The 19269-nt window shown below is 45.2% G+C and overlaps 1 protein-coding gene and 1 long non-coding RNA gene across 2 annotated transcripts in view; one reads left to right on the top strand and one right to left on the bottom strand.

Moving 5' to 3' along the window:
- The window catches only part of LOC125758613 (uncharacterized), a 20968-nt gene extending 17746 nt beyond the window's left edge, over positions 1–3222 (top strand). The window contains exon 3 of the long non-coding RNA XR_007416245.1: positions 2582–3222. This is a non-coding gene — a long non-coding RNA (uncharacterized LOC125758613). The remainder of the gene's footprint in view (positions 1–2581) is intronic.
- The window catches only part of LOC119396442 (QRFP-like peptide receptor), a 281905-nt gene that overhangs the window by 211163 nt on the left and 51473 nt on the right, over positions 1–19269 (bottom strand). The gene's annotated exons all lie outside the window — the stretch shown is intronic.

Here is a 19269-nt window from a genome sequence, read left to right as displayed (position 1 = left end):
AATCTAAGTACACGGGCCCAAAAACATTTCGCCTCCAACGAAAATGCAGCCGCCGCCGGGCACGTGACTCGATCCCGCGACCTACAGTGTCTCTTGTTAAATACTGCTAGTCTAGTGGTTATGGTGCTCTACTGCTGACCCGCAGGTTGCGGGATCGAATCCTGGCCGCCCGGCCGCATTTTCGATGGAGGCGAAAATGGTTTAGACCCGTGTGCTTAGATTTAGGTGCACGTTAAAGAACTCCAGGTGGTCGAAACTTCCGAAGCCCTCCACTACGGCGTCTCTCATAATCTTATCGTGGTTTTGGGACGTCAAACCCCAACAATTATTATTATTATTAAAATACTGCTGCCATGCTATACAGGGTGATTTTTTTCAGACAGTACATATCTTTTATAAAAAACTCTATGACAGTCACGCTCCAGTAGTACTCTAGTTCGAGGCGGAAATATTCTGCCGCAACAAAAAATGCGTTGACGGGACTAATTAACAAAAACCCGTTAACTAATTTTTATTTATTGACTTGAGGGCAGTTGTTTATATTAGAAATTTGTAGTGCGTGCCGCTTTATGGTATACCCATTTTTCAGAAATCATGAAAGTTTTACGTAACTCGAGATATTTATTGTGAAATTTTAAGGGCTAAATCAAAACTGATCGTGTCCGGCACACAGAAAACGCGGTTTTTCTGTTACGTCAGACCGGAGCTGCCCGCGACAAGGGAGTGACGAAATTTGAATGAAAGCGCGTCGTGGTCGTACCTTTTCGTGAAAACTGGCAAGTCATCTAACTTGCGTCAGCGGATCGCCTTACCTTTGCATGTGGCGTTTGGTGCTCATTTGTTTCTTTCGAGATGCGCGCATCCGAAACGGCAGTAATATCAACCTTTTCTTTCTATGTTTACAGATAAGTACCACACATCGCACCCAAATAATAAGCTGTTTACTTGTGTATTTCTGAATGCTTGCAGATTTTCCTGATCACATTCTGCTTCGGCCCACCTTCATTAAACTATCATCACCTTCTTTTCACGTGTAGCTCCGAGCTTACGTAACAGAGAAGCGACGTTTCCTGCACGTCAGGCGCTATCAGTTTCGATTTCGTCCTTGAAATTCAGGATGAATATCACGAATTACGTGTAACTTTCGCGATTAAAAAAAATGTGTATGCCATAAATTGGCACGCGATACAACTTTCTAATATAAACAACTACCTCCAGGTCAGGAATTAAAAGTTAATTAATGAGTTTTTGTTAATTAATCTCTTCATTGCCATTTTAGTTGCAGCAAACTATTCCTTCTTGACATAGAGTGTGTGCGCGAAAACATCTTGAGCGTGACTATTATACAATTTTGATAAGAAATATGCGTTCTCTAAAAAAAACATCCTTCTAATTGTACGGAGGTCATGCAGCGGAAACAGTTGCAGCTGGCTAAGGGAGTAACAGACCCTCAAAGTACAGCAAAGTTAATGAGTATCCCTGGTTTTGTTCATTGCCATGACACTTCATGGAATCTGGTGTGTGAGCGCTGCCCTTGTCAGATTAAAAGGTGATCGATCTGTCTGTCATCATGTGTTTATTTTTGTGCACTTGACTATTTCAGGTTGCTTCAAGACTGCACATTGAAGCTCTACAGCTGCATTTGACCAGGAAGCCTCCTTGGAAACTTCGTGTCTCGAGGTAGTCAAGACGTGTCCAAGAATTCGGAATAGCCACGCTTAAGGTCTGGCCGTGAGTGGTCTCGAATCAGTGCAACCTGCTGTCCTTTTCGCCAGAATGCCACCTGACCCTGACATGGTCTGGGAACACGACACTGCCAAGCTCATGCACGCAAGCTGTGTCACCTATCTCAGATGACTACATGAGAATCCTGTACTACATGAGAACTACACATGTTGCATGTTTTGCGCTGTATGCCACATAAAATATGTAATGGATGTCGCAAAGAAGTGCTTGATGGCTGGCCATTGATTCCTATTCATAAAAACTGACTGCTGGCTATGCTAATGTTTATGCCAGGTCTAGTATATTGCCGCATTTGACAGTAATGAACGATGTTAGCGAAACTATTGCTTTTCATATCTCACTCATTCTGACAGTAATGTGTCTCGCTGTATTTCTGGACGGTGTTTCTGTATTTCAGTTCTGTACAGAACTCTCCATACCACCGCTAAATATATATATTTATATATATCATACCTTATATATATAAGGTACTTGACACACGACGTACGTTTTAGCATTAGCATAGTGCTAAAACGTACGTCGTGTGTCAAATGCCTTCCTACAGTATCAGGACCTTCGTGATCTTTCTGTAGCTCTTATATTTAAGGGTCATTCCATGCCAAGTGTCCCAGACGTGGCTGCTCGCACATCGCAGCTTTTGCTGATAAAATTTGTGCCTTTTTCCTGTGCCACATGGAGTATTGTGGCAAAACATTCTTGCTCGAAAAAATTTTTGACGGTCCTGGCACCCCCTCGAATTTCGCTTCTATTTATTAAACTGTACCTAATAGAAAAATGTGTATAAAATCTACTTTTGTGTGTTGAGCTTCTAAACTGCGCTTGCGCTATCGCAGAGGTTCTGTTTAGTTGTCCCATTCATTATTTCCGAATTTTTGTGTTTCACTACCAGCTACGTAGCTTCAAAAACTACAAAAATCTTCAAAGTTCGTGAATTTTTCTTGAGCTATCTGGAACTCACCCTAACCAATATTAATAATAGCCTGATTTCCAGGAAAGTGTATTTTAGTACAGAAATGTTTAGGGGTAAAATAGACTTCAGATCTTTCCGAAAAAAAATTGTGAAATTAGAGAAAATGTACGATTTGTTGCATGTTTGACCATATTTTTCATACTGATGCGGTCAAAGTAAAAATCCTCGTCATGCGGCGTTTGATAAAAGACTTCATCGTTAAGTAATGAAAAAAGTCTTATCAAATCATTTTTTTCTTTTAAGGAAGAAAATAATTTTTGAATTTGGCCCTCCGAACGCGCAGTGCATTTCATTTTGTTGCCACTTCGCCGCAAAGCACGTGGTAGCCCTTGCAGCTGACACTCGTCACAGGCAACGGCCAGATGCGAGATGTATGTCAGTGGCTCGTGAGTGGTCGAAAGTCTTGTCACGTTGATGTCAGGGCGACGAGTAATGAATTCGCGTTACAATGTGAGCTTGCTTGGCGGGCCCAATGGGAAGTATGGACGCCCGAGAGCAGCCTATGGCGTCGTTGGCACATTGTGCTAGAGGCCGTCTGTACAACATGTATACCCTGAGAAAGAAGTGTGTACAGTGTGCATTATTTCTTTCAGTATGTGTATGCTAGTTGTGCAGACGTCCCTCTAGGACATTGTGCCAACGACTCCACATGCTGCTCTCGGGCGTCCATATTTCCCATTGGGCCCGCCTAGCAAATGCTCATTGTAACGCAAATTCATTACTCGTCGCCCTGACAGCGCGACAAGACTTTCGACCACTCACGAGCCGCTGACATACATCTCGCATCTGGCCGCTGCCTGTGACGAGTGTCAGCTGTAAGGGCGACCACGTGCTTTGCGGCGAAGTGGCAGCAAAATGAAATGCACTGCGCGATCGGAGGGCCAAATTCAAAAATTATTTTCTTCCTTAAAACAAAAAAAATGATTTGATTAGACTTTCTTCGTTACTTAACGATGAAGTCTTCTATCAAACGCCACATGACGAGGATTTTTACTTTGACCGCATCAGTATGAAAAATACGGTCAAACATGTGACAAATCGTACATTTTCTCAAATATCACAATTTTTTCGGAAAGATTTGAAGTCTATTTTACCCCTAAACATTTCTGTACTAAAATACACTTTCCTGGAAATCAGGCTATGATTAATATTGGTTAGGGTGAGTTGCAAATAGCTCAAGAAAAATTCACGAACATTGAAGATTTTTGTAGTTTTTGAAGCTACGTAGCTGGTAGTGAAACACAAAAAAAATCGGAAATAATGAATGGGACAACTAAACAGAACCTCTGTGATAGCGCAAGCGCGGTTTCGTAGCTCAACACACAAAAATAGATTTTATACACATTTTTCTATTAGGTACAGTTTAATAAATAGAAGCGAATTTCGAGGGGGTGCCATGATTGTCAAAATTTTTTTCGACCAAAAGTGTTTTGCCACAATACTCCATGTGGCACAGGAAAAAGGCACAAATTTTATCAGCAAAATCTGTGATGTGCGAGCGCCACGTCTGGGACACTTGGCATGGAATGACACACACACACACACACACACACACACACACACACACACACACACACACACACACATATATATATATATATTGAGAGAGCGTAGGCATCGGCAAGTTGGTAATTCATGTTTGACTTTTTGAGCGCGCAAAAGAACAGGGACGAAAAACGACGCAGACACAGCGCTGACTTCCAACATATGCTTTATTTTCTACAGTGGTACATATATATATAGACAACAAAAAGCAACGCACGCAGGCGCATTGTACAGGAAGGCTTCATGTAAAACCACAAATAAGTATGCATGATAAGCAATCAAACAACCTGATACCGGATTTTTTTCTTCTTTAAGAGATCAAGCGGTCATTCCTGACTACCACTATCGTCTAGTCACCCTGTGGGCCTTGCTTAGAAAGTCTAGTTCTTTTGGATAGGTCAATTGAAGGTGCACTAATGCACATGTCTCCCAAACTTGCAATCTTCGCCGCTTCAATTATCTCGCGTGTTGTTTGTGCCTGGCTCCTTCCTGTCGCAGTGCACTGCGAATACATGTGATCGCACCCACACTTCCTGCAGTGGAAAGCCACATGTCCCACACCTCCAGTTCGCACGTTATTTGCGTGCTCACGCAGCCTGTCATTGGCACACCGTCCCGTCTGCCCTATGTATTTCTTGCCACAGGACAGCAGTAACTCATAAACGATGTTGTTCTCACATTTAACAAAGCTTTCTTTGTGCTTTTTTTGGCACCTGGGTTTTTCAGAACCACTGTAGGAGGCCTTGCACAGATTATAAAGCTTGTTTGGTGCTGAAAGGACGACTCTTACGTTGGCGTTGTTTCCTATCTTTTTCAGCCTATGTGAGACATCGTGAAGGTACGGTATGACGGCGCATTTCTGCTTGACAGGCTCCGTTTCTGGTGAAGCCTGCTCCTCACCCTCGCGAGCATGTTTGACAGTCTTGAGAAGACCCTCCGCCACAGATGTGACGACATACTGAGGAAACCCCGCCTTTTTCAGGCAGTCAGCTTGCGCCTGGAAACTACACGAACACTTGTGAGGACATGAGCGGCGAAGCGCATTCATTAGGGTTAATTTTGCAATACCCCTTTTAACTAGCTTGGAGTGGCCCGAAGAAAACGGCAGAAGCGGCTTATTGGCCCTAGGCTCGTACGACCAGCAGACCTGGTCTCGCTCGAAGAACATTCGTAAGTCAAGAAAACGCAAGGCGTTGTTTTGCGGCATTTCATGCGTGACTGCGAGCGGTTGCAGGAAACGCGTGAACAGATCAAGTACGTTTGAAGAATCATTGCCAAATTCGCCTGGACTTGATTCTAGAAAGACAACGTAGTCGTCTACATATCTAAACACCTTCTTTACATTTGTGCCTGTTACTAGAAACTAGAAACAGAGCTAACAGGCACAAATGTAAAGAAGGTGTTTAGATATGTAGACGACTACGTTGTCTTTCTAGAATCAAGTCCAGGCGAATTTGGCAATGATTCTTCAAACGTACTTGATCTGTTCACGCGTTTCCTGCAACCGCTCGCAGTCACGCATGAAATGCCGCAAAACAACGCCTTGCGTTTTCTTGACTTACGAATGTTCTTCGAGCGAGACCAGGTCTGCTGGTCGTACGAGCCTAGGGCCAATAAGCCGCTTCTGCCGTTTTCTTCGGGCCACTCCAAGCTAGTTAAAAGGGGTATTGCAAAATTAACCCTAATGAATGCGCTTCGCCGCTCATGTCCTCACAAGTGTTCGTGTAGTTTCCAGGCGCAAGCTGACTGCCTGAAAAAGGCGGGGTTTCCTCAGTATGTCGTCACATCTGTGGCGGAGGGTCTTCTCAAGACTGTCAAACATGCTCGCGAGGGTGAGGAGCAGGCTTCACCAGAAACGGAGCCTGTCAAGCAGAAATGCGCCGTCATACCGTACCTTCACGATGTCTCACATAGGCTGAAAAAGATAGGAAACAACGCCAACGTAAGAGTCGTCCTTTCAGCACCAAACAAGCTTTATAATCTGTGCAAGGCCTCCTACAGTGGTTCTGAAAAACCCAGGTGCCAAAAAAAGCACAAAGAAAGCTTTGTTAAATGTGAGAACAACATCGTTTATGAGTTACTGCTGTCCTGTGGCAAGAAATACATAGGGCAGACGGGACGGTGTGCCAATGACAGGCTGCGTGAGCACGCAAATAACGTGCGAACTGGAGGTGTGGGACATGTGGCTTTCCACTGCAGGAAGTGTGGGTGCGATCACATGTATTCGCAGTGCACTGCGACAGGAAGGAGCCAGGCACAAACAACACGCGAGATAATTGAAGCGGCGAAGATTGCAAGTTTGGGAGACATGTGCATTAGTGCACCTTCAATTGACCTATCCAAAAAGAACTAGACTTTCTAAGCAAGGCCCACAGGGTGACTAGACGATAGTGGTAGTCAGGAATGACCGCTTGATCTCTTAAAGAAGAAAAAAATCCGGTATCAGGTTGTTTGATTGCTTATCATGCATACTTATTTGTGGTTTTACATGAAGCCTTCCTGTACAATGCACCTGCGTGCGTTGCTTTTTGTTGTCTATATATATATGTACCACTGTAGAAAATAAAGCATATGTTGGAAGTCAGCGCTGTGTCCGCGTCGTTTTTCGTCCCTGTTCTTTTGCGCGCTCAAAAATGTCAAACAAACACGCACACACAGATATATATATATATATATATATATATATATATATATATATATATATATATATATATATATATATATAAAATGCTTAACAATTGTGGTGACGTGGCTAAGGACTAGGCATTATTCGCAGGATGTTGTGCCTATAGTTTAGGTGCTTACTGATAAAACAGTAGGTTGTCATTACAATGTGAACATGTATGAAATGGCATGAAGTGTTTAAAACCGATTCAAAGAATAATTTACGAATCGCAGAAATTTCAGTTTGTTTATAGGATGAAGGCATGCAGACGTGAAAGAGAAGACACAGACAAACCAAACGCTAGCGTTTGAGCTGTCCGCATCTCTTCTGTTTCCGTGTTGCATGGCTTACTTTCTTCTAGAATCAACATTTTTTGTTGTTTTACGCGAGCGGAAATTGTTCTGAGACTCATCTATATAAACTTCGAGTAGTATTTTATTTCCCCCAGAGGAATCGAGTGCAGCACTGTAAAGTTGCTACAAAAACTTGTTGCGGCTGTCATGCATCCACCACAGTGTTCCTGTTTGAGTAAACCCGGTGGAAGTGCCTTGTTGAGTAACAAGAGGTAGCGGCACCAACTTTCGTCGATTGTCAGATAAAAACCCTAATGGTGTTCGCTCTGATTTGAAGTTCTTTTGAAATTCTTGATCAATCTCTATAAAACTTGTTTAGTTTATGTGTATTTGTACGCTGATTTTGAAAATGCAAATATTTTTCTACTATTATATGTCGTGTTAAGTATATCAAACATTTCATGTGCCATGTTAGGCCTGCACGAGTTACAAAGTAAGCATATCACAATAATATGAAATGGGAACTGTATGCAACATAACCAGAATGCATGTCCTAAACCCACTTAACAATAGTCATAGTATGCTGAACATTGACCAGTAAGTGTATGTCTTAGCTGGTGATTCGCTCACGAGAGTTCAATATTACGTAACTTTTAACTCAAATGGGTTTAAAACGTGAGTTCGTATGTGGGCTAGTGGGTTCATGAACATTATGCCAGAACAGCGCAGTAAACTCCTTTAAAACTATTGCATACAGTTTTTATCCCCTAACTATAGCGATATGTCGATTTACTTTGTAACTCCAAGTTTGGAAAGGCTTGCTCATCAAGACACATGAAATTTTTATGTGTAAAAACTGCATTTTCTTCCAGATAATTGCATATTTGAAATCGCCACATAAGTAAACCTAAACTCAGCAAGTTTCATCAATATCGACCAAGAAGAAAAATAAACGCATTATTTGTTGCAGAGTGTCTCATTGAGTACCACGAAGTGGTCACACTGACTCTTGCCAGGGGAGTCATGTACACCACTGTCCTTAAGGACAACGGAGTCAAAGGAACGCTCCAGTGGGGGTCAGCGTTACCATGGCAAAGGGGTCACCCTGACTACCTAGAGGTACTAGCGGGAAATAAAAGGTAGTCACGTAGACTCCTGCGTTGGGAGTAACGTAGACTCTCTGCTTGTGAAGAAGGGAGTCGTTGGTCTGAAGAACGAAGAGAGTCGTTTGACACCCCAAATTGTGAAGAAGGGAGTCGTTGGTCTGAAGAACGAAGGGAGTCGTTTGACACCCCAAAAGGTCATCATATGTGTAGCGAGGCGATTACCACCCAAAGGTAGTCAGTACAGACACCCTTTTTTTTAAGAGTGTAGTTGGAGTCGTGTCTTGTAAAACAGGTTTCGCATCTCATTTTATACCCCAGAAATGCGAATCTTTTATGAAAAAATACAAATTAAACGGATAGTGACAATAATATTACCACCTTCGGACGTCACAAAGCGATGACAGTATTTTAATTGGACACATTGTCCTGTTTACAGCACGCATTGGCCAAACTGTGAGACCGACCTAGCCAGAGTGACAGCTATATGGCGGCAAACGCACAGCGGCGTTCGACGCATCTAACGTTCGGCGCCATGCCGCCACGTTTATTATCTGGCGCGTGGAGTTCGGCGTCCAATTTCGCGCCGCGTCGCACCCCTTGCTCGAAGCCGTCATTCATGGCGAGTGTAAACACGCCTCTGGGTTGTTCGCTCTCAACGCAGAACTCACAGTTGCACGCTAGCCGTAGCCGAAGCCTAGGGGCGCCAGAGGACGAAGTATACCCCGGCAAAGGCGGTGGTGGCCAATAGGAATTCTCGTGTTGGCCTATGGTGCCCAATCTCGTAGCTGTCGCAGATGTGAAGGCGAACTCGCATGGTTTATTCGGAATACGAAGATCTCGCGAACGAACTTCTCCATTATTGATGGCAGAACAACGAGACAAAGCCTCGCAGCGTCGAAGACGAAGTACCGTTGTCCACAGATCGTGTACGTCCAAGCTTTGCGCTATTCGAGCTGGTCAGAATGCGGCGCATATCGATAGAACTGAGTGGCCTGCTCGGCATATCATCATGTTCGTGTAACTCTGTCAGTGCACCCAAAAACGCAACATTTTTATTGAGACTTCGATCCGCTGGTAATTTGAATTCGTCTAACATATATACATATATGTCCTTCCTTCTTAACGTAAAAACGACCATTCTCGTTACAGTGTCCCGGTAGTTCCAATACCTTAGTTTTGTTTTCTTGTTTTCCAGTGGACTGTGCTGAGAAATCAGGTGGGAAATTGAAATCACCGACACGCATGCCAACCCGACCCTCTCACAGCATTTTGTGTCGAAGCCTTATTATTTCGTTTTTCTTGTCGGTGTCTGTGCATTTATAAAATTTTATAACGCGAGCGATGCTCTACGTCGCGTAATTTGAAGGTTGTGGCTTCGGATCCCACCGACGGAAAGAGTGTTTTCTTCCACTTCAATTCATTTCAGTTTGCGTCATAATTACTACACTACACTTAAAGACAACAATAAACGTCCCCTATGCTTTCCTTGACCTAATTATTTGTTGGATTCGTTTGTTCTGCCTAACAAAGACACGAGCCCCTCAAAAAAGTTCTTCTTTCGCTGGGCCACGTGTGCAGTACGATAATGACAATAACGAAAAAGAAGCCCCTGGCACGCGTCTATGTTTATGCTGCTCTTGATCAGTGCTTCTCGCCCTTGTGTTTTTTACGTTGCGACAATATGGCGCACATACGGCGTAGCCGTTCTTGATTCATGAAAGCGTGCCTGCCTAAATGCGTGCGTAGGCACAAGACGCGTCTTGTTATCGTCTACACGCGCATTGCGAGTGCACGTGTGTGCCGACGAAAATAAGTTTCGAGAGCACGGTTACCGAAAAAAAAAAAAGAATTGGTACTGGCAGGCTAGACATGCACAGCACTATCTCATGTCGCAAGGCACGTGTGGCGTTCTCTTTTGACAGTGCAGCTGGCCACCCTGCGCTGCTCGACCGTCGTCATAATACTAAAATTGCCACCAGTGCAACCGTGACCTTTGAGGAGGCTCTGCAACACTTTTTCAGCATGGTCGGAAGACGATGCCGATCGGTAGTCGAGGCTCCGGAGAGCACGCGAGCCAAACATTATAGCGCAGCACGCGGCCTGGAAGTTACAATTAACTCTCAAAGTCAGCTGGAAATCGTTCCTTCTTCTTTCTACAAATGTTGCCATATACCCAAATGACCATGCCATATACCCAAATTCACGGCCATTGGCTGAAATGAACATCGTGAGCTGCATAGTTACCGTGGTCGCCGCGGGATGCCGCTACGTGCCCGCGCGCACGCTCGCGATCACGCTGAAAGTAAGCTGCGCGTTCGAAGAAAAAAAAAAAGTGCTCAAGGTCTTGACTGGCGCGTGACATAGTTTCTTTCGCCCGTGCTGTCCTTCCCTGCTTAGCTTCCAGCGCGCTCGTCAGAACGACAGAAGAGAGAAAGCGATTACAGCGTGCGACAGATTTCTGTAACTCCGCTCGTACTTGGCGGATTCTAAAATATTTTGCGGCGGTCGATTCGTGAGGCCATAAGCTCCTTCAATGAAGCCATTCGATGGTTACTTGGAAAAGTTTTGCAGGGCCCCTTTAAACTATTGCTTGCGAGGATACACACGCTGATAATCAAACGCGCTTACACTAGCGGAAGCTCATAAAAAATGGTAAACCTTGCAGCAGCCACGTAAATACCCTGGTTGAAAGTATTTTTCATTTTCTCACATACTGCTCCTTTCGCTACATATACATATACATACCTGACAGCGTGGCTTTACTATCCGCATGCACGTGCCGCATTTATGCACCCGCTAAATTGTTGATTGCTCATTCTTTTAATGTATTCTAAGCGAACCAGCTCGATCCTAAGTAATGCTTACAAGGGGCCTTTTAAAAAAAGGACGCCATATCGAAACTACTAAATACGACAGAAAAACGCTCTATACATGTAGAATATTGTGGCGTCTGTCGAAGTCTCGCAACACTGGGCGAGGCTCGTAATATTTGAAGTCTAAATTCTCAACCATCGCTGTATACGGTGTTGTAATTATTTGCGAAACTGCTTACTGACTGCTCTGTGGACCCATTTAAATCTTATCTACGCACAGTACCAAAAGGTTTGCACCATTCATTTATTGTTTACTCTAATTTGTACGGCTTACGACACCTTGTATGATATTTATATGGAATATAAATCAATAAATGAATCTGTCATTTACTTAAGGTGGACAGAAACTACCATAGGCCCTTAGTGATAGCTCACAGATCAAGCAGGAAAAAATGCAATAAAAGTCACAGTTTCGCTGCAAGGGCGAAGCCATGAGTACGATAGCAAGAAATTGGAAGGTCACTCGAAGAACGGCAAGCAGCTCAAAACTTGCGGCGCGTCGCTGAATTACAAGGACTCTCGAAAACAACGCACAGGTATACACAGGACAAGCGCGAACTGACAACTATCACAGTTGTTACGTCTTTGTGCTTGAGCAGCGCGCTGCAAGTGTCGACTATGCAGAACCCGACGCTCTTAGATATTTCTTTTTCTTTTAGAATGCGGCGCGTGGAGTGACCCCTCTGCGTCTCCTGCCAATCGGTGGCGCCTGACGCAAGGTGTGCCCGGCGTTTTTTTTTTCGTTTCACATCGCGAGTGGGTACAGAAAGGGGCCCACTTTTTCGTGCGCGTGTCAAGGACAGTTTTCAACTTGAAATGTAGGAGCGTTGCGTGGTAGAGAACACGCCCAAGCTCTCCCGAGATTTGTGTACCGCCAGCAGTAAATTGTGTGTATAAATAGCTCGCCGTTATTTTGCCGTCGGATGCATGGCGCGTGATAGAGTTGTCTAACGCAGCGGGCTGTGGAGCGAGGGGTCGCTGGTTCGAATCCCCGGTTGAGTGCTTTTCTTATTATTTATTTTTCTTCGTGCCTTTTTATATATATACATACATATACATGTACGGGATATGACGGCGACGGCAAAAATCCGCCGAGCGTGTCCATATAATTGCTATCGCAATAAAAACAATTTGCGTAGCTTGCACGAGAGGCTCAGTGCTAAAGAGACGGCGCTGCTGGTGGGCACCTATGTAGTCCTGTCTTTTGTTGTTTCGCTAAGTCTTGCAAATTTTCTCTTTCTTTCTCCGTCTCTTTTCTCTCTGTTTTTTCTGTTTATTTTAGTTTATTTATTTCCCCCTCTCTCTCTATGTGTTTAACTTGCTTATATATATATATATATATATAATATTTCTCACTGGCTTCCCCGTTCTTTCTGTCCCTTTCTCTCCCTATCTCTAACTCGATTTCTTTCTCTTTCTTTCTATGTCATGCTTTACTCTCTTCCCTCCTCCTCACCATCACATCTCTTCTCTTTCCCACCCCCTTGCGACACTACACTATTCAAGACCGTGCTATGCTCTGCTAGCGTGCCTGGTTAGCCGAGTGGTTAGGACGCTTGCTTTAGGATCGAGGGTACGCTGGTTCGAGGCCTGCCACGTGAATAATTTTTTTACGCCGGAAAATTTGTCTCTTTCTCTTTCTTTATATATATCTCTCTGTACTCATTGTCTCTTTTTTTTTATTTGCGACATAGATGCCCATAAGGCGTAATATTTCTTGTGTACATTTGTAATAAATGTGCGCCGTTAGGGCGGTGTTGTGTATGAAGTGAAGAAGTGTCTTGTGGAATGTGCTGTCATGTATCCATCGGTCATAACTGTTTGTGTCACTGTAGCCCTACTCGTTCTCTCACCCATGAAGGTTATCACAGGCCACGCCGGAGAAATCGGCGCACGTTCTCCGGGAGCGAAGTAGAAGAGGACGAAGATGAAGCAGAGGATGTAGAGAGCGCGTGCCGGTTCACGATGATGGTCATTTCTGTTTCCGGCAGACAAATTACGGCGAGCTGCAACTGCTTCGCTGTTACAAAATAGCATATCAGTGTGATTTCGTCGACAATCATATAAAGGCAGTGACAGTAATCTAGTAGTGTTAGAACAAGATCTGGTGTCATTCCTAGTGAAGCGATGATTATGCAGTTGACAAAGACAAATTGTTGTGTACTATTTGCTGAGAGGTATTGGAGAATTGAGTTCTCACGATAGTCTTCAAACAGAGCCAAGATAGAGAAGACCCCGCATTACAATGCGCATAGTGTGAGCAGAGAAGGTTTTTTTTTTTTTTTTTTTCACAACGGGAACATCGAGATCATTGGTTTTCACAGACCTCGCATAACGATACAGAATAAACAGAATAAGCAAATGATACGCCTGGCAGTATTCAAGGAGAGATTATCATTCTTGCCCAATTCAGAAAAGGAAAACAAATTAGACTGTAGGATGCGAGTCATCAACAGTATGAATCTTGCTAATTATGTTGATGCCGTTGGCTCATAAAAGAAGATACTAACACCTTATTAATAATTTTGGCTATATGACGTGCGCGGTATAAGTACAGTGGCGTCCGCTCTTAGGGTGAACACGGCTCAGCGTAGCTGCGCTCCGTGGAGCGCCATTGCAGCCGGCGCGGCCGCACATCGCAGCTTAGCGGCACATGCGCAGAGGGACCCGTAGGTGTAACTTCGCGTTGTCTGCTAAGCGCTGGAGCGCGCCGCTCTATAGTAGCCGGCATGTCCGTGGCGCCGCTCTTGCTTGACTGTAGTACAGCAAGAGCATGCAGCGTGCTCGTGTGCGCCTGTGCGCCTGTGCCGCTTTGATTCGATGCGCAGCCGCGCCGAATGCAATGGCGCTCCGCGGAGCGCGGCCACGCTGAACCGTGTTCACCCTGAGTGGACGCCACTGTAGCACGCTATGTACTGCAGCTCAGCGCTCGCTGTAACGCGATAGCCGCGGCCAGTGCTCGAAACCATGACCTAGCAGAAGGTAGCTTCTGAGCTACCAAAACCGGGTAATAAAGAAAATAAAAGCAAAGAGAGGAAGGAACAGTCCGTGGAACCTCGAGTCAATGACTTCGCTAAGCAGTCGGGATCAATCGCGGCCGCTTCTTTCACTTTGCTCTCTGCGGGGAAGCCGTGGCGATTTTTCCCCTCTGAGGGACTATACATCACTCCTGTCCCACGGGCTCTCCCGACAGGCTTAAACACGGTTGCGCACACCTGTCGGACGAGCGTCAGCCCCTTCCTGTCGAGTGAGTCGACGAGCGAGTAGAACTTTTCTCCAGGGAATTCGGCATCAGTGAAGGCAATGTTCGCTTTTTTTTCGGCTAAGCTACGCGAAATGCTCTCTCTGACTTTCTAAAAAAAAAAAAAAAAAAGCTGGCGTCTCCTATACGGCTGGCCGCACACACGAGCTCAGCGCAATTCTCGATATACATTTCACTCTATCGCATGGTTGCCCACGCTGCCTCCACATTCGTGCGATTCTACGGTTGCTCCTCCGCCACACCTGTGCACACCTCTAACCCATGCCGCAGTGCTGCTTCTCCGCTTTGTCTGTGTAATCCGCAATTGCTTGATTACCTCTTTTTTATTGTTAAGGTGAGTGTACGTTAGGAGATGCTGTTGCCTCATATATATATATATATATATATATATATATATATATATATATATATATATATATATATTTCACATCTCAACTTACAAGTCTAGACTACGCAGCTAAAAATGCGATGCGGTATACATATTGTGCCATTTAGTGAGCTAACATATCTTCTATGCGTTTGCTGAAACTTATGGCATCCTAAATTTAATAAAAACGACTTCGCCGTTGTTGCTCATTGGCATAACTTTGCTGCTTTTGTCAAGTGGAATAAGTTTATCGCTCAACAGATCGAGCTGCTGTTTTACGGGATAGCGACGCAATTCATTGCGCTGAAAACTTCATATGCGCTACTTGCATGAAGGGCGACCACACTGCAGTTACCAAGGCACAATTTTATTGCTTTTATATTATCCCAAATGGTTGACATATTTTAGCGTTTCCAGGCGCTGTCCAGAGTTACTTCTAATAGATATTTCTTTAAGGCTGACGTTTATCCGTAGCACTATTCTTGGATGTAAAAGGAGCATACGACAACGTTTCTCATGAGGCCATACTTGACGCCCTCGAATCGGTTGGTCTTGGTGGTCGAGTGTACCGTTGGATCTGCTGCTACCTGCACATGAGATCATTCTTTGTGCAAAGTGATGATTTACCAACGTCTCAGCACTACACACACCGTGGTGTTCCTCAAGGTGGCGTCTTAAGTCCCACATTATTCAACCTTGTGTTGATCGGACTCGTGGAGCCTATACCGAGTTCAGTTCATATCTCCATTTATTCCGATGACATCTGCATTTGGACGTCAGGTGTAACACGCCCTCAGGTGCGTGCAAGGCTCCAAAAAGCCGCGATTTCAATATCGGCGTACCTTAGTGAACAAGGCCTCGAGATTTCACCTGAGAAATCTGCGTTGGTCGCATTTACGCGGAAGCCAATGACGGCATATGCCGTATCCATCAATGGGCAAAATGTTTGCTACGCCAGGACGCACAGGTTCTTGGGCGTCATCATCGATAGAGACCTTTGCTGGAGTCCCCACAAGGCAGGTCTTAAGGAGTGCCGGACAGCCATCTCACATCTCTTCAAATTCCTCGGAGAGAAAACGTGGGGTACATCGGTGCACGCTATGTTGCAATTATACCGGACTCTATTTCTCGGGTACCTGCTATACAGTCTACCGGTACTGACGAACACCTGCACAAGCAACATACGTACAATAGAAAATGCTCAGGGCCAGGCACTCAGAGTTTGTCTCGAACTGCCACGCTGCACGTCAACTGCGGAGACCATCGCCATTGCAAAGGACCATCCTGCCAGCATTCACATAGCCTTGGAGGTGCCTTGCTCGCGCCCCTGTCCACCATCCATAGGTCGGCAAAAAATGTGGAACTCACTCAGACTGACTCATGAAATATATTTTGCCCTTAGAGCTCATTCGGACTCAGATCCAGCAAAATTTTCCTCGAACCGACTCACTCGTACTCACACTCACTGAAATTTTTCTCAGCCGAACTCACTCGGACTCAAACTCGCCAAAATATTACTCACTCAGACTCACTCAGACTCAGACTCACGGCTCTATCTGAGTCTGAGTGACTCTGAGTGAGTCGACTCATGAGTCCGTTAGAATATAATTGGCTTTTTCGACCAGGGTGTCAATGCTCTTTAACACCAATATCTAGACTCACTCAAGAAATATATCTTGCACTCGGGCTCAGGCTCATCAAAATTATCCTCAACAGGACTCACTGGAACTCAGACTCACCAAAATTTTTCTCAGCGGGACTCACTCGGACTCAAACTCGCCAAAATATTACTCACCCGAACTCACTCAGACTCAGACTCACGGCTCGATCTGAGTCTAAGTGAGTCTGAGTGAATCGACTCATGAGCGACTTTGCTGACGTATGCCACCACCTAGCCTCGCTTCCAGAAGACCGGCCCCGTGCCTCCTTTTGCAAGATTTCGGCTTACCGGAGTACCTTCCAACAGACCACACGCCTTCTGAAAGAATCCTGACACCCCCTTGGTGCATGGATCAGCCTAAACTTCGTCTGACAGTGCCAGGGATTCGTAAGAAGGCGGAGCCCTCGTCGCCAGCTTTAAAGCAGCTGTGTCTACTGATGTTGCACGAGGAATGCGAAGACCATGTGAAACTTTACACGAATGGCTCGACAACTGTTGGGGGATCTGCAGGAGCTGTTATCTTCCCAGCAAAAGCCGAAACCTATCATTTTAGAACGTCTCATAGGACATCGACTGCTGTGGAGCTTGCCGCACTCCGCAGTGCACTTCAAAGGATTCAATTATAGAGTCGCCACTAAAATGGGGCATATTTACAGATTCGAAGTCAGCCCTGAAGTGTCTGTCGTCAGCTTAACGTTGTGGTGCACAATACCAACTAATATTAGAAATAAGACAAACCCATCAGCAATTAAAAGACAAAGGGCATGACATAACTTTCCAGTGGCTTCCAGGCAACTGTGGCATCGACGCCAACAAGCATGTCGATAATTCTGCAAGGAACGCTCATGAAAGTGGCATGCAGGAAGTCATTCCACTATCAAGATCCGATGTAGCATCAAAGATTCGCTCCCTCGCGCGTGATGTAACACATTCAACGTGGAATACGACTGGTTTTCTGCGTACCGGCCTTCACCATCTGGATTCGTCACTTCAACTCCAACTTCTATACGGACCATCCCGATCCGAAACAACAGTCCTCTGCCGCCTGTGGCTTGAGTGTCATTCACGAACAGCTTTGCTTACCAAATCGGAATGGCAGACAGTACGGCTTGTGATCACTGTGGCAGCGAAGAAAGCATTGCACACGTCCTTTGTCATTGTCCTCGCTACAGCTCCCAGAGGCAACAGCTCTCAGCAACGTTAGCACGCCTCGATGACCGCCCGCTTTCCGAGCAATCAATTTTGGGGTGCCGGAACGTTCGAGCTTCCAGCCAGAAAGCGACGAAGGTGCTGCTAGAGTTTCTGCGGCCAACCGGACTCGCTAAATGACTTTGACACTCCCGTGCTTGAGTGTGTCTGCGTTTTTTTTCTTTGTATTTTTAATCCTTTATTTTTTTCCTTCCTTACCTTTCTGTCCCCCCTCACCCCTTCGCCAGCGCAGGGTAGCAAACCAGATAATTTTCTTCTGGTTAACCTCCCTGCCTTTCACTTAACATTTCTCTCTCTCTCTCTCACACACATCTCAAAAGGAATGTAAACGCAGACGTCTTTGAGTAGTTTATTCAATCTCTTCACGATGCCAGGGCCAGAGCGCTGACAGAGCATTCGTGGTGGCAAGAGACGAAACGCCAGACAAAACTTTATCTACATAGACAGGCGCAGTCACAGCGCGTCTGGAGGGTTCCCACAGATGCGCCTGAACGGCGGTGACAAGAATACAGGCGCAAATACAATGAAACTGTCCCGCCGTGTGACAGCAGCAGGCACAGTTATTCCTTAGATAAATATACTACGTAGGCCCCACTTTTCCTTGCCTCTTCTTTTTCTGTCTCGGTTACTCTCTTATTCTCTTTCTTTCATCACTTCCGGTTCAGAGTAACCACTCACAACTCGACCCCCCCCCCCCCCCCCCCGTGGTAAGCTCCCTGTCTTTCCACGTATGCGCTTTGACGTTGTCACGTGCGTGCTACGAGAAAGACGAGGACGACAGCGCAAAGGCTCATACGCTTTATTATTAGTAGTATATTTTTAACTCTAATTCATTTATACTTCTTTCGTAATAATTAAACAAAGTTTGAACTTCAATTTTAATTTTTCCTTTAAAAACTAACCGGTTCTTGGCCAATCCCCCAGTGTGGGTATGAGCCACAGCTTCCAGGGTCTACTCTACTCTACTCATACGCTTTATACAGGAGACAGAAAGAAGAAGAACTCGCTGGCGTGCGGTATTAAAAAGACCGACCTGCTGCTCTTCTTTCGATCTTAGCGTTTCGACCTCTCTCTTGACGTCGCGACAATATATACATATAATCTGTGTGTAGTTTATGTGGTCATTTTGCACGCAGAAATCAGTGAGAACCGTTTCGCGAGTACACATTGACTCGCCGTTACAGGGACAGTGTAAATATTACGCACACATCCGCGCATGTAGGGTCAGGTTTTTTCTGTCTTTGTGCGTTGTATCTTCTGTTCGAAATGTTTTCGAAGGCAACAGCTTAACAAGGGGCGATCTCGCGAAGGGTCCATGAGAATGTTGCGATCCATCCTACGCCTACAGCATATACACTCCAAAAAAGAAAAATACTACCTGTTCCTCAAAGACTGATACCTACCAACCCGAACGAGATGGTCCACGAGTTGTCGCCAGAATTAACTCCCAGCGCAATTCGAACGGACCTCTCGGTGATGGAGGCCCCTGACACCGCCAACCTACCGCTCAAAGATAGATTGACAAGCTACGCAGAACACACACAACACTACTGAGAGGCAAAGAGGGTCTTCC

The sequence above is a fragment of the Rhipicephalus sanguineus genome, chromosome 1, assembly GCF_013339695.2.
Source record: "Rhipicephalus sanguineus isolate Rsan-2018 chromosome 1, BIME_Rsan_1.4, whole genome shotgun sequence".
NCBI classification, from domain to species: domain Eukaryota; kingdom Metazoa; phylum Arthropoda; class Arachnida; order Ixodida; family Ixodidae; genus Rhipicephalus; species Rhipicephalus sanguineus.
Note: the sequence above shows the minus strand (reverse complement) of the source record. Positions and strands in the feature narration are given on the sequence as shown.